This window comes from Aegilops tauschii, chromosome 3 (assembly GCF_002575655.3).
Source record: "Aegilops tauschii subsp. strangulata cultivar AL8/78 chromosome 3, Aet v6.0, whole genome shotgun sequence".
NCBI classification, from domain to species: Eukaryota; Viridiplantae; Streptophyta; class Magnoliopsida; order Poales; family Poaceae; genus Aegilops; species Aegilops tauschii.
This window is the reverse complement of record NC_053037.3, coordinates 414,468,934-414,478,033: the sequence shown is the minus strand read 5'-3', so window position 1 is coordinate 414,478,033 and position 9,100 is coordinate 414,468,934.

Sequence of the window (9,100 nt, the reverse complement as noted above, 5' to 3'; positions counted from 1 at the left end):
CCGCATAGATCTCTTTGTCTTGGACCAAGTCATGTCGAAGGTATTCGAAGGTGTATGAAGCCACCATGTAGACGCGTAGTTGTGGAGGTTACTTGTGGCACACTTCACTTGATCTTCGGAAGGGACTTGAAGTAGCTTGAGGTAGTCATCCATCTTGTGCTCCCACTCGAGATACTCCTCGGGGTCTTGAATTCCATAGAAAGGAATCACGTGGTCGGTGTCGAGGTCGTAGTAGCTCGTGGAAGTAGCAGACTTGAGCTTGGGGAGCTTCTCTTGAGTGTAATCTTGGGGTGCTTGTAGGCGAAGATGTCGTATGTCCAAAGGTGAAGATGCCTTGAAGTCGCTTGGCGAAGATGCCAAGGTCGATGGTGAAGTCATAGAGCGGTGGTTCGAGTTGAGCTCTTGACCTTCACGTTCGTGTCGGTGATGGTGTCGATGCCGATGTAACCTTGCCAGAGATGGTAGCTCGGAAGCATGTGCACTTGAGTGTCTTCTCGAAGATGAGTAAGACTGTCGGATCTTGGGTTCCGGCAAAACCCTCAAGGTTCGAACGCTGGGGTGTGCACGAAGATTTCCTCCCTACCGATCCACGCCCTAGCTCGCTAAGATCTCGCAGACGAACTCGACGAAGTCACAGCACAAATAACACAAGATTTATACCATTGTGGTGTAATACCCTACTCCAGTGTGGTGGTGGATGGATTGCCTCTTGGGCTAATGATGAACAGTACAAGGGTAAGAACAGCCTCTTGAGGGTGAGGTGTTCTTGTGCTCTGCGAACTTGTGGGTGCGTGGATGGAGTGGATCCAGTCCAAGATCAGTTTTTCTCTACGGTGGTGGCTAGCTCTACTTATATAGGCCCTGGTCCTCTCCCCAAATATTGAGCGGGAAGGGAGCCAACAACGGCCAACTCGGCGAACTCAGAGCACAAAGGCTCTGGTGGTGACGCCGTCTTGGGCTCCATGGTGACCTCCGTCCTGCCGTCCTGCTGGTCTTGGTCTCGTTGCACTGATATGGAAACCTTTGCTTGATGCCTCGATACTCCGTGCCTGCGCTTGCCTCCGTAGCACCAAAGAGGAAACAAGGACGCTGCGCGCGCTGGCGCATGCCTGATCTTGATTGTCACGTCTCACGTCATGAGAGCCTCGCGAGGTTTGCCTTGCCTTGATTTCTCTGCTCCTCGCGAGGCAGCCTGGTGAGGCCGCTCTTGAGGAGGTCTTGCATCGTCCACCTCGCGAGGCTTGGCCCCTCGCGAGGGTCTTGAGTGTCTCGCTGATGAAGATGGGCCGTATAGGCCTGCAGCACAGCCACGCCGTGGGCCGCAGGCAGGCAAGTCTGGGGACCCCCGTTCCCAGAACGCCGACAGTAGCCCCCGGGCCCAAGGCGCGCAAGGGCTAGGCTTCGAGGCGAAGCGAAAGGTCAAGCGCGTAGCGCCGCGGGCCCCAAAAGCTTGCAGCCTTGGTCGACGCGTGGCGGTTGATTGGACGTGGGCATCTCCGCTTCCCCATGCTGCCTCGGCAACTGCTCGACTTGACAAGTCCCTGCGACATGCAAGGAAAACCATCATTACCTGCAATCTTGGGAGGCGCTGGTTGGCCTTCTTCCGCTATAAATGGGGAGGGGGGCAGAGCCCCCGTCGCCCATCTCTTCCTTGTTTGTGTGCTGCTTCCTCCTTGCTCCACCGCTAGCTGCAATGGCGCCAATCCGTAGGTTCTCCGCCGCGGAGAAGGGCAAGGCCCCCCGCGATGATACAGGGCCGCTCCCGCCGAACAAGAGGTCGGTTCAGCGTCGTGACGAAGCGGCGATGCAGTTGGTGACGAGGCCTTTGTGCGAGCGGTCTCCTCCAGGGTACCCGCTACCCTTGTACGCCCGAGCCGAGGGCTCAGGAGGAAGGAGCGACGAGCGGCGCCGCCCGCGCCGTGTCCGCGGTCGCCGTGCGATGGCGACACGCGCTGTTGCTCCTGGAATCCATGCCGCGGATTCTTCGTGCAAGCTTGTGCTATGGGCGCCGATGCCCCCAAGCTCTTGGGTCCGCTTCCCGCGGTTCTTCTCCGACGTGATGCCGCCGAGGGGGCCCCTCGAGCTCTGACTGCAGCATGCTGACTGCGATGCTCCGGCGACCGGAGCAGAGGTCGAAGCGGTCCCCTCCGGCAAGATCTCCATGACCCGCGGCTGGGGCGAGGTCGCACGGATTTGCCGTGCGAAAGGCGCCCTCGCGATCCACTTTGAGTATGACGGCGTCTCTACGCTTTTCTTCAAGGTCTTCGACGCGGAGGGCCGCCGCCTGGTGTGTTGCCCTGGAGGGGAGCGCCAGGATGACGCGCGCTCCGCTCGTGGCTACTCTAGCAGCAGCGGCCCCTAGGGGTCCATCGGTTCTCCCGAGCTCTACGAGACTCCGGAGACGAGCGACGACAACTACGTCCCCCCCGAGCTCTCGCCGTGCTCGGAGCAGGGCTGCGGCGTCCAGCCGCCGCCGCTGATCTGGATGGGGTTGGTGCCAGCCTCCCGCGGCCCACTGTTGATGATGGCGTCAGCCGCGGGAGGGTGTAGATAGGATTTCCCTAGGTTCTCATCTCCTGTTCCTTGCGAGGAACCAAGAAGTGCCCCGTGGGGGCGTGTAAGGGTCTGTGATGTCTTTTGTGTATATCTTCGTTATTATGAAAATCTGCGAACGCATGTCCTGTTAATGCTCAGTCTCCCCTTTCCATCCTCGCGATAGCTTTTTGCTCTACGCTGATAGGTCCCGGTCCCCAGGCAGGCTACAGCCGTCGCTGGTATGCCAGGTCGCGTGCCGTGGTCAAGGCCAGGAGGTGAGCGGCCCGAGGTCCAGTAAGAGCCCCTGAGGCGCGATGCTCAGGAGGCCCCCTTTAGCGCTCAAGCAGCCACGGTAAGGCAAGAAAGGGAGGCGACGTGGACGCAACAGGGCTGCGGGGAGCGTGCCCCTTAGGCTCCAACAATTAGCCAATCTGGGCGCGAGACTTATCTTGGTGGTTTGGGTTCGCTTCCTTGTGATGCGCCAGGCTGGTGCGCGAGATTTCGCAGCGTAGCTAGGTCGGGCCCATACGAGTCTCCCTCCTCCCATGTTCTCCTTAGTGCTCTACGTCCTCAGGTCCCGGCCCTCGAGCGAGCTCAGCCGCCGCTGGTATGCCGTGGTCAAGGCTAGGGGGTGAGGGCTGGAGAGCCAGTAAGAGCTCCTGAGTCGCGATGCTCAGGAGCCCCCCTTTTAACGCGTGAGCGGATTTCACGGGAGAGGAGGAAGCTCGCGGTGCCGCCTGCTACCCTCCTCATGAGATCCCTGCGAACCAGCATAAGGAGAAACATGGTTTGCTGTTATGGTTGCCAGCCTGCCACTGGTTGCTCCGTGAGGAAATGAAGGCACTGAGGGCCTGGTGAGGTGACGTGCGCGGAGCGTGCCGCGAGCTAGAGCTCGACCACTCAGGTTTGCCGACATGGCAGGGATGGACCCGTGCACCAAGGGCGTGCTAGTGTGAGTAGCCCTCGGGGGAGGTGATAGTCGAGCAGGCGACAGTCATGGATAGGTTAAGCATGGAGAGCGGATCAGCTTGGGTAAATGCAGAAAGATACATGCCACTGGGTCAGGCCCGAGCGGCTTGGGGATGATGCAGCCCGAGGGGCGCCCCCCAGCAAGGTAAGCTAAAGATATAAGCAAAAGGGGTACATGCCACAGGGACGGACCCACGCAGCCTGGGAATGATGCAGCCCGAGGGGTGCTCCCAGCTGAATAAACTTGGAAAATGTCACCTGGTTCAGTTGATGAAGGGATGTCGGGGCAGCTGAAGGTACGCCGCAAAGGGGTTCCTCCTCACGAGCCACCGGGGTCCTGAGCCTCGTGAGGCTCTGGGGGCTCAGGTGGTTCCTTGGGGATCGTCTCCATCTCCGCCAGGACAGTGCGGTGCCTGGCCTCCTGAGTCGCCAGGGTGCGCCGCAGGTTGCGCTGATAGACGAACGACATGCTCGGCAAGCCAAAAGGCATGCGAACGTAGCTGTGTGGTGGGCCCTCGCAACGGCCCACGCGCGAAGGCCAGAAAAGCTCCTGAGAAGCGGCCCTGTTGAGCCTTGGGACGTTGACGCAGACACGCAGCCCGACATCCTCGCCTGGATGGGGAGCTGCGCCTCGTGAGCGGCGGTCGCTACGCATGGCCCTTGCGTCTTGCAGTGTGACACCCAAGTTTTTATTTGGTTTTTTTTCAAAAGATTTTTAATTGACCTGAGGGAGGTGATCAATTTTTTTTCTTCAAAAGAACTCTACCTTTCAAATATATTTTTTATGGCAAAAGTTTTATTTGGATTCACCCAAGATCTGTCTTTGGTCTTGGAGGTTCTTGCTTTTCATTTGGACTCAAGACAAAATACTTTTCACTTGGAAAATGCCTCCTGAAAATCTCTTTGAAATTTGCACTATGGCTTTTGGAAATAATCCTTTACCACTTTCAACAATTCCTTCTTGCCATGGCCTTAGTGCAAATACTCTCTCCTGACCCTCCCCTCATCTTTGGATCATGTTTGGCATCTAATCCAGCAAGTTGAACCTCCCCTATGATTATATTCCATTTAAATCTTATTCAAATAAATTTTTGTCTTCTATTCTATCCATTGGTGATTTACAAAGGAACTCTACTTTCTGTTTTGATTTCTGCCCCCAAACCAACTGTCCTCCCTAGTCCTTTGAACCCTCAACCAAGATCCATGAAGATCCACTGGTCTTCAGTTCAAAATTTTCAAACTACACTTGCTGCAAGTTTGGACCAGATTTGTCAAATTTGGTGAAATTCATTCAAAACTTTCTCCAAAAATTCCAAGTAAAATCAGGCAGCCTCTGGGTGCATTGAGTGGTCACATCACCAAGTTACAGCCCCAAATTTTTTTTTCTCATAGCCAAATCATTCTGTCGAGCACCTGCAGTGCATGGTCATTGTCAAGTTCAGAAAATTCAGAGAACAGTTCAGTGGCTTACTGTCGTTTTCTTCAGAGATGGTTGTCGATCTCGCCAGTGCCACTGTGTCGCCTTCCTCCTCGTCCCCTCCCCCTTGTTCCTGCACCGCACGAACGCCTAGCACCTTGCGGACGTCGGCGACGAGCTGCAGAAGGTGCGCCGCCCCGTGACCGACGCCAGCGGGGGCTTTGCGGCCGCCAGCGGGAGGCACGGTGCTGACGGCGCCACCCAGCGCCGCCCAAGCCACCGGAGCTCGCCGCGTGGTCTTCCACTCCCCCGAACACGCTGCCGCTCTCGTCGTGAACCGCAGGGCGCGGAGCGCGCTCTCTGCCGCCGTCGAGCCCGTGCGGCCATCTCACCGTGGACCGACGCCATTACGCCAAGACCAACTCCGTTTAGCTGTGGAATGACACCAGTAACCTCCACTGATGCTGCCTGGCCACTCAAACCTCCTGCCAATCCATTGCATCGCCATAATCGCTCGCCGGAGATTCTCCGTTCACGGCCACCCCGTCGATCCGCCTATAAATAGAGGCCCCGAGCTTCAACTCGAGCACCCACCATCCCTGCACTCCACCTAGAGCACGCCTAGCCACTGGAAGAGCCCCGAAGAGGTCTCCTTCCTCGACTCCGGCCGCCGCGACCCGCCACGGGAGCCAGCTCGATTCGCCCCCGTGTGTGCACCTCCGCCTCCCTTCTCTTGCCAGTAGCTTCACCATGCATCCCTCCCTCTGACCCACGCTTCAATTCGAACTTTGCAGCCCTCCACCGGAGTTCCCCACCATCACCCGAGCCGCCGTCCGCCGGAGATAGTGTCGCCGTCGACGTGGTGCTCCCCGTTGGTCGAGTCCACCACCCACCGACGCGGAAGAACACGCTGAAGCTCTTGGTACCCTCCGATCCTCCTAACTCACCGTGGTTCGACGCCGGCGTCCACCGCAGTCTTCGGGCGCCGGCGAGCTTTTCAAACCTGACATGTGGACCCCGCATGTCAGCCTCTGTTCTATTCTTTCGCGAACCATTTTCTGTTGGCGCCTTCGGGCAAATACGTCTTCTCTCTTGAGCTTGCGCATTTCCAATCGAACCGTTTTCTGTTTTCTCAGTTAAAACCCTGGAACTTTTCTGTTTCATTACAGATAAGTCCCTGGACAGAAACCTTTATAACTTTTTAATAAAAAGGGATTTTTGAGTGATTCTTTTTCTGACAACCTTCAAATTTTGTCTAGTTTTCTATGGGATTTATCTGAAAAATATTTGGAAAAGTTTCTGTGCACGCGTTGGTTTTCACGTTAGTGCCCGTTTTCGTGATTGCCGTAGGTTCCGGAAGAGGTGACGGAGCCGCGAACTTCGCCGAGCTAGACTCCGACTTCTCCGAACCAGGCAAGCATGTTTGAACATTTGATATGATAAGTGTTTTGCATGTTTGCTTGAAAGTTTGTGCGTGGCATATGAGTGTCGGTAAATACCTCGTTGCTCGTAAGGCAACTACCTGTATGTCCCAAAGTTGCGATGATCTCTGATGAGAGATGGCCTAATCATGTGGTGACATGAAGGGCAGCAAGGTGGTACTGTTGTAGCATACCAGCCTTGCGTCATCCGACTTTCTCCGACATTAACGTGGACGGAGTCACGTTATCGTTCTTTTCCCCGCATGTTCCAAAGTTGCGATGATCTCTGATGAGAGATGGCCTAATCTTGTGGTGACATGAAGGGCAGCAAGGTGGTACTGTTGTAGCATACCAGCCTCGCGTCATCCGACTTTCTCCAACGTTAACGTGGACGGAGTCATGTTATCGTTCTTTTCCCCTTCCGTGCTACCACATGTTTCATTTGCCAGGATGCGGTTTAGTAAGTTGGTAACCTCTTTCCGTGTACACACCAAACAGAGAGGCCGGGATGATGGTACCTTGGCCCAGGATTAAAGCCAGTCATCTGATCAGGGGGCATGGGTGTTTCCGGTTGGGACCGAGAGGGGGGGCACCCCCTTAGAGCGCGCGTATAGAAATTTGATCCCATGCTACGCGAGGTTGTAGCCTCCCCGTCTCAAGGTTTTTCGTGAACGTTGCCGAGGGTGATCCCTGGCTTCGGAAGGTTGAATTGGGTGTGTACTGGTTAGACGTGTTTCTTCCAAAACACCGTAGACGGAACTAGTCCCCCTGACTACTGAAATCCGTTGGCTGTGGTTAAGTACGAACTCTGCAGAGTCAATTCCTTCCAAGACATCGTATCCATGATCAAGTAGTGAAATCAGTATATCCATATCTATCCGCGTGGAAAAACTGTCCCCGGTGAACAAGCTCAAGTGGTAAATCCAGTCAAATTATTATTCCTGTGGATGGACTAACTTTATATTTGTCTCGTACTTGTGATAATTTATGTTCCCGAAACTATTGTATTATTGAGCTAAAATATAAGCCCTTTATGTGACGTCGCGCAGACGTCCGACTGTGGCGTGTTTTTGTTTCTTACATTAAATATAAGCCCTTTATGTGATGTCGCTCAGATGTCCGACTGTGGCATGTTCGTCTTTTATTTTTTCTGTTATAAGCCCTTTATGTGATGTCGCTCAGACGTCCGACTGTGGCATTATTATTATTCTTGCATTTTCCTCTCGAGGAGTCTTTCAGACACTCGTTTGGCACCAGTATTATTATGCTCGCAGTTTCCTCTCGAGGAGTCTTTCAGACACTCGTTTGGCACCAGTATTACTATTCTGCAGTTTCCGCTCGAGGCGTCATTCAGACCCTCGCTTGGCACCCACTATTTATTATCTCTATGTCTGACCGCACTGGATAAATTGTTCATATGCTTCATGTTTACATTTGTTATATCTTATGTCCGAACTGTCTTGCGAGTACTTTCATAGTACTCACCTGGCTTGTTGATTTGGCCAGATGTTGACGAAGGCGATCTCTTGGATGAAGAGTTTGATAGCGCGTCCGACGCCTAGAGGAGTCCCAGTCAGTCCTGCGTGATCCCGAATATTGGTCACTTGTATTATACACGCTTCCGCCACCCGCAATAAGTCTCCTCGAGCCTCACTCCGACGCTCGAAGAGCTGTAGTCTTCAGGAGTCATGTCACTCGCTTTGCGGTGATATTTCCACCACCGTTATTATCGTGAGTTAGTAGTATGCCACCCTATCCGCCGTCTCGTTTTATCGGCGTGCATGTAATAAATTGTTGGGCAGTCTCCGCTCAACCTTGTATTATATTTAGTACTCATGGTATTTTTCTTCTGTGACCAAGATATTGTCTACGAGTGAGAAGGAATTCTTCCTTACTGGTCCGTAAAAGGGATTGGTCTCTCAATAATTATTTTATTGAAAAACCGATCGTGACATGCAGTTACTGAGTGGTCTTGGTGATGAACTCCTGAGCGGTGGGCGCTCCTTGCCCTGTGTTCTCCAGAGGGAAACGTGCCGTGAAGCACGCCTCCAAGTGGTGCCCGAGCGCCTCTCTCGTAATGTTGGCAAGGTCTGAGGCCCTCCAGAAGAGAGCTCCCGAGCCTTGCCTGAGGAGGGCGCTGGGCGCGCCTTCCTATGCGATGGAGGGAGGCGCCCCTGGAGCGGGCACTGATCCTGATGAGGTTCCAGCCGCGACGCCACCCTCCTGAGGTCCGGTACGGCGCAGCTGCTTCTTCTTCTTAGGGATGTCCTCTGGAAGGCCCTCGTCCTTGCTGTCGAGGTCGTCGATTGCCGCAGCTTGAAAGACACGCTCGAGGGAGCACACCGCGTCTCTTTCTTCGCATGGGACCGTGATGATTCCGCCGCTTCCTGGCATCTTGAGGACGTTGTAGCCGTGGTGTGTCACCGCCATTAACTTGGCCAGGGCTGGATACCCAAGGATGGCGTTGTATGGCAGACGGATGTGCGCGACGTCGAAGTCGATGAGCTCGGTGCGGTAGTTCTTGCATTCCCTGAAGGTGACAGGGAGGCGGACCTGCCCTATCGGTGTGGTGGAGCCGTCGATCACTCCTGAGAAAGGCTTGGTAGGCTGAAGCTGATCATACGACACTTGGAGGTTGTCAAACATGTCGACGGCAGGACGTTGAGCCCTGCGGGTCTTGGTAACTTGCACGTTGCTAATGACTGGTGAACAAAGCATCGGGAGAGCGCCAGCGGTGGCCGCGCACTTGAGCTGATCT